Below are 6,000 nucleotides of genomic sequence, written 5' to 3'. Positions count from 1 at the left end.
TTGTGAAGGCCGATGCCATTGTTAAGAGTAGTTGTTTTTGGTAAAATTCACTAGGGGTGATCCTGTGGTACTATAGTTAAGGTCGATGTCACACTATAGTTTGTTAATTTTCTGTTTTAATGGACGATGTCAATGTTAAATGAAGTTGTTGACGGTAAATCCCACGAAAGGTAATCCCACAAGAAATTGTTATAACTAGCACGAGGGTGTGTTACAACTTTATAAGAGGTTGTTCTTTGATTGAAGCTCCTACGAGAGGTGTAGACATTAGTTCAACTTTTTAGTATAACGTTTTTGTGTTCGACTATAAGATTTGAAAAGTTTGTAAAGGCAAATTCTTAAAAAGAAAAAAAAAGAAAAAAAAAAGCACTAACAAGAAATAAAGCAAACCACGTATCGTAATTGGCTAAGTAGTATATTAAATATATTGTAATTTGCGAGCGATTTTTTATGTACACATAATACAGTATAAGACAATGATTTATCTTTTATTAGACGTATCTACTATGTCATTAACAAAGATGAAATAGTATACCTCGTATTTTATATTAATGAAAATATAAATTGCTGTATTAATGAAACACATGCCCAACTTTTCTCCAAAAAGAAAGATAAAAAGTAAACATGGTGTTTATACCATATTTAGGGCCTCGTATTTAGATCTCGTACAAATACTCAGGGGACTTAAATGTAATTATGGGATAAAGGAAGGGGCAGATATGTAATAAGTGAGGAGTCCTTATTCTATAAAAGGACCCCTCACCCTCACAATTGGAGGGAGGCCTCACTCTCACTCTCAGAGGCCATTTCTGAAGCCTCTCACCCCCTCTCAAAGCTTCCTCACACCCCCTAAGCTCTAAGCTCTCTCTCTCCCTCTTCAACAGAGAAATACAATACAATCAGTGTGGACGTAGCCCAAATCTTGGGGTGAACCACGATAACTCTTGTGTCATTTACATTTCATGCAGATTCACGGTCGGATTTACGTTGTACCAAGACCATCCGGTTTTGTGCATCAACATTTGGCGCCGTCTGTGGGAAACGACACGAAAAGCCATGTCGGTTCTTTTCCTCAAATTTTCATCTCACCACCGTGGATCTGCACAACCAAGTGTTCACAGAAACAAAAACCACCCATTTATTATTATTTTCTGCTGCTCCTGCACCTGCACCTGCAAATTAATGGGTTCATTTATTATTATTTTCAAATTATTTTCTGCTGCACCCATTTATTATTATTTTCTACTGCACCTGCACCTGCACCAACTGGGACTCCAGCTACCCCATTCCACCACCGACTGCAGACATACCTTCCCAAGGTTTCCGAGGAAGGAATTGTGCGGTGCTACAAATACTTCTCTCCAGGGGCTTCCACGAGCATGAAACTGCTCCGCCATCAACAGCCAGCAATGGCGGGAGGAGATGTTTTCTCCGACGCCAAACCGACGCCAACGAGGAGCACGTGGTGCTCGTCAAGCAGTACAGATCCAAGGTGGAGACCGAGCTCTCGGCCATCTGCGCCGGAATCCTGGAGCTCCTGCAATCGCACCTTGTTCCTCCAGTGCGATGAGAGCAAGGCGAAGACTGATACTTCGGCAATGGAGGCTTGAAATGGAAATGACAGTCAAGTCAAATAGCATAGAACGGATTGCTCTTTGAGCCCTGTAGAAAAAAAATGGCTCTATTCCAAACACAAACACCTCCTTCTATCCCCAGCCATGGCTTTAGCTTCAAAACCCACAACTACTCTCCCGCGGCCTTAACATTTCATCTCCCACCGCCTTCCCTCCCTCTTTTTGTCACCTCCAAGAAAACCCACCACCAAAAACTCACTCTTTTCTCCCTCAACAGTGAAAAGAAGGTTGCTTTGCAGCCCCCCTCATGGTAAACATGTCAGAGAAGATTATCTTGTGAAGAAGGCGTCGGCCAGGAGGTCCAGGAACTGGTAAAAGGAGACAGAAATGTACCCATTATTGTTGATTTCTTTGCAACATGGTGCGGACCCTGTATATTGATGGCTCAAGAACTTGAAATGGCTCCTGGAGCCAGTGGAGATGTCAACTTGCAGAAGAGGAGCACATGGGGTCAATAAACAAAAACAAAGTAGTGGCCACGACTTGGTGGACTTTTCTGGTGGCATACACCCACACTGTTGTCGGCCACGGAAGAAAAGAGAAGAAAAAGAAAAGAAAGAAAAGAAAAAGAAAGAAAAAGAAAAGAAAAAGAAAGAAAAGAAAAAGAAAAGAAAAAAAAAGAAACAAAAAAAAAAAAAAAAAAAAGGCAACAGCATCAAAACCCAAATCATCTTCGAGAAGCTCGGGATCCCGACCCCGCTCCCTCCAGAAATCCAAGTCAGACGGAATCCGCTCCTTCGTCTTGAAAATCAACCGGTCCGACAAGCGCCGTGTGTTCCGCCAGTACTTCCAGCACATCCTCACCGTCGCCGACGAAATCGAGCAGCGGAACAGAGAGATCAAGCTCTACATAAACCTCTCCAGCGAAAATGAAAGGTGGCGATTGGTTCCGTTCACGCACCCCGCCACCTTCGACACCGTGGTGATGAACGCTGAGCTGAAGAATAAAATTCGGTCCGATCTCGAAAATTTCCGCGTATGGAAGTGGAGTTTTTTGCTCTACGACCCCTCTGGCACCGGAAAAACCAGCTTCGTCGCCGCCATGGCGAGGTTCCTGAGCTACGACGGGTACGACGTCGACATGTCCAAAGTCGCCGACGACTCCGATCTGAAAATGCTTCTCCTCCAAACGACGCCGAAGTCGCTGATCGTGATGGAGGATCTGGACCGTTTCTGGACGGAGAAATTCATGGCTGTGAGTTTGTCCGATCTGAAAATGCTTTTCCTCCAAACGATTATCCCAGTACGAGCTTGCTTTACACCTTGCACCTGACATGCCATCGTCTATCGAATTACGTTCTATTTGTCATTTAAACAGCGCAGTATGCTTCTTGAAATTGGAAAAAATGAGGAGAGAAACTCACCATCTGGAATTAAGTTTGCAACGCTACACGAGCGAGGATCTAAGTTGCATTTGATTTGAAGATCTGGTGGAGCTTGAACACCAACTGGAGGCGTCTGTTAACAAGGTTTGAACTAGGAAGGAGGTTTCTGAGTTCGTCGTTAATGGCGAAAGTGGGGAGGGACTGCAGGATTTGTCACCTGAGCTTGGATGCAACAAATCATGAATCTGGGATTCCTATTGAGCTGGGGTGTTCTTGTAAGGCTGATTTGGCTGCTGCCCACAAGCAGTGTGCTGAGGCTTGGTTCAAGATCAAAGGTAACAATGCGTCTGCTTTCTAATTCACGACTTTGGTCAACACTCTCGGCAGAGACACTTGCCGGTCCAAGCTCTGGTCAACACTCCGGTCTTTGAGCATAGCAGTCATGGTGGCAGACGGCTCCTGATCACCGACAGACCAACGTGGCAAAGTCCTTATTCCGTCTAATTTCAGAAACAATCTTCCTGCAATACGCAGTGGAGGTACCAAGAAAAGAAGGTGGGTGGGGTCGAAGAGGTTGTCCAAATAGCTGTGCCCTTAATCATGTCGTCAAGCGACATATCAAAAGCAGAAAAGAAGAAGGCAAAGAGAAAAGCAGTGGAAACAGAAACAAAAGCAAAAGTAAAGCAGAAAAGAAAAAGAGAAAAGAAGAAGAGAGTGCAGCAGAAAAACACTGCAAAAACAAGTAATAAACACCCCACCCGAATGATGTAATTTATTTTTATTATCTTTTGGAGACATCTGTATAAACCCCATCAGAGGGTAATATGTATAAACCCCATCAGAGGGTCAAAAAAAAAAAAAAAAAAAAAAAAAAAAAAAAAAAAAAAGAAAGAAAGTGGAAAGCAAAAGCAAAGCAAAGTAAAAGAGCAAAGCAGAAAGCATGGCTACCCTTTCAACATGAGATTTGCGGTGGAAAAGAGCAAAGCAGAAAATATGGCTACCCACTGAGATAATTACAAAAGAAAAGTAGAAAAGAAAGAGAAAAACAAAAGTAAGGAATAAACATTCTACCAGAATGATGTAATTTATTATCTTTCGGAGACATATGTATAAACCCCATCCGAGGGTAATATGTATAAACCCCATCAGAGGGTAAAACAAAAAAAAAAAAAACAAAAAAAAAAAAAAAAAAAAAAAAAAAGAAGAACAACGACAAGCCCAAAATAAATGGGTTGGACTGGAATGTTGTGGAGGGCGAAGGCCCATAAGCCCAAAATAACACCAACCAGGTGATCAAAAGTACGCCTAGTACTCCAAATCATACATGAGCACTACTCATGTCATTCATACATAAACATTCATGAGCATCACTCATGACAATCATACATAAACATTCATGACCATCATTCATGTCAACATTCATGAGCATCACTCATGTTAACATTCATGAGCATCACTCATGACAACATCCATGAGCATCACTCATGTCAATCAACATAAACATTCATGAGCATCACTCATGTCAATCAGCTTCAAAAAGCTTCATTTACAGAGCTTTAGCTTCAAAAGCTTCATTTACAGAGCTTTAGCCTCAAAAGCTTAATTTACAGAGCTCTAGCTTCAAAAGCTTCATTTATAAAAGCTCCAGCTTCGAAAGCTTCATTTACAGAGCTCTAGCTTCAAAAGCTTCATTTATAAAAGCTCCAGCTTCGAAAGCTTCATTTACAGAGCTCTAGCTTCAAAGCTTCACTTGCAAAGCTTCACCTACAAAGCTTCAGTGCAGGGTATACAAATACCGCCTCCGAACAACCGCCACTTCGGCCCATACATGGATTCAATTTGAAGTCTCCAGCCAACAGACTCTATTGACCGAAGACTTGGGGGACTACATTATGTACCATATATTGGGCCTCAACTGGGCCTCATGAAAAATACTTGGGGAACTCTAGCCCATTATTTATGTATTAAGGAGCGAACCCTTATTCTATAAAAGGGACTCCCTCACTTTCATTGAAAGATTACCCATGATTTATGTATTGAGGAGCGAGCCCTTATTCTATAAAAGGGACTCCCTCACCACCATTAGAGAGCATCGCCGTCTACTGAGCAACTGTCTCACTGCGAGCATCAACTCTAACCCATCACTTATGTATTGAGGAGAGAGCCCTTATTCTATAAAAGGGACTCCCTCACCTTCAAACGCCACAAGCCGAGCCAACCAAGGCAACACAAGCTACAAGCAGAGCGGCCTCGCAACATGTGCTACTTCTAGTTGAGCATCATTTCAGATTGGGCACCGCCTCATATCAAGCATTAGTTCTAGACGACATCTAGTTACTTCGGCCCACACATGGACTGAATTTCAAGTCTCCAGCCAAAAGACTCTCTTGACTGAAGACTTGGGGGACTACTGTTTATACCATATTTAGGGCCTCGTATTTAGATCTCGTACAAATACTCAGGGGACTTAAATGTAATTATGGGATAAAGGAAGGGGCAGATATGTAATAAGTGAGGAGTCCTTATTCTATAAAAGGACCCCTCACCCTCACAATTGGAGGGAGGCCTCACTCTCACTCTCAGAGGCCATTTCTGAAGCCTCTCACCCCCTCTCAAAGCTTCCTCACACCCCCTAAGCTCTAAGCTCTCTCTCTCCCTCTTCAACAGAGAAATACAATACAATCAGTGTGGACGTAGCCCAAACCTTGGGGTGAACCACGATACATCTTGTGTCATTTACATTTCATGCAGATTCACGGTCGGATTTACGTTGTACCAAGACCATCCGGTTTTGTGCATCAACACATGGCATCAAAGAAAAGAACTGGCCTATCATTTTTTTGTTGCACAAATTTACGTGTTAATAATATAAATCTGAAACAAGATAAGTAAGGCGTGATTATGTGTTTCTCCAAGAACTAGTGATTGCAACTCACAACAGACGAGGAGTTAAAAAAGTTATATATCTTATGTTCCTTAAAGTGACAGCACAAAAATGGGTTCATGCTAGTTCAGATTCGTCCTGGATCACGTTTGGACTG

Source organism: Malus domestica, chromosome 02 (assembly GCF_042453785.1).
Source record: "Malus domestica chromosome 02, GDT2T_hap1".
Classification (NCBI taxonomy): domain Eukaryota; kingdom Viridiplantae; phylum Streptophyta; class Magnoliopsida; order Rosales; family Rosaceae; genus Malus; species Malus domestica.
The sequence above is the reverse complement of the archived record's forward strand: the minus strand, read 5'-3'. Positions refer to the sequence as shown.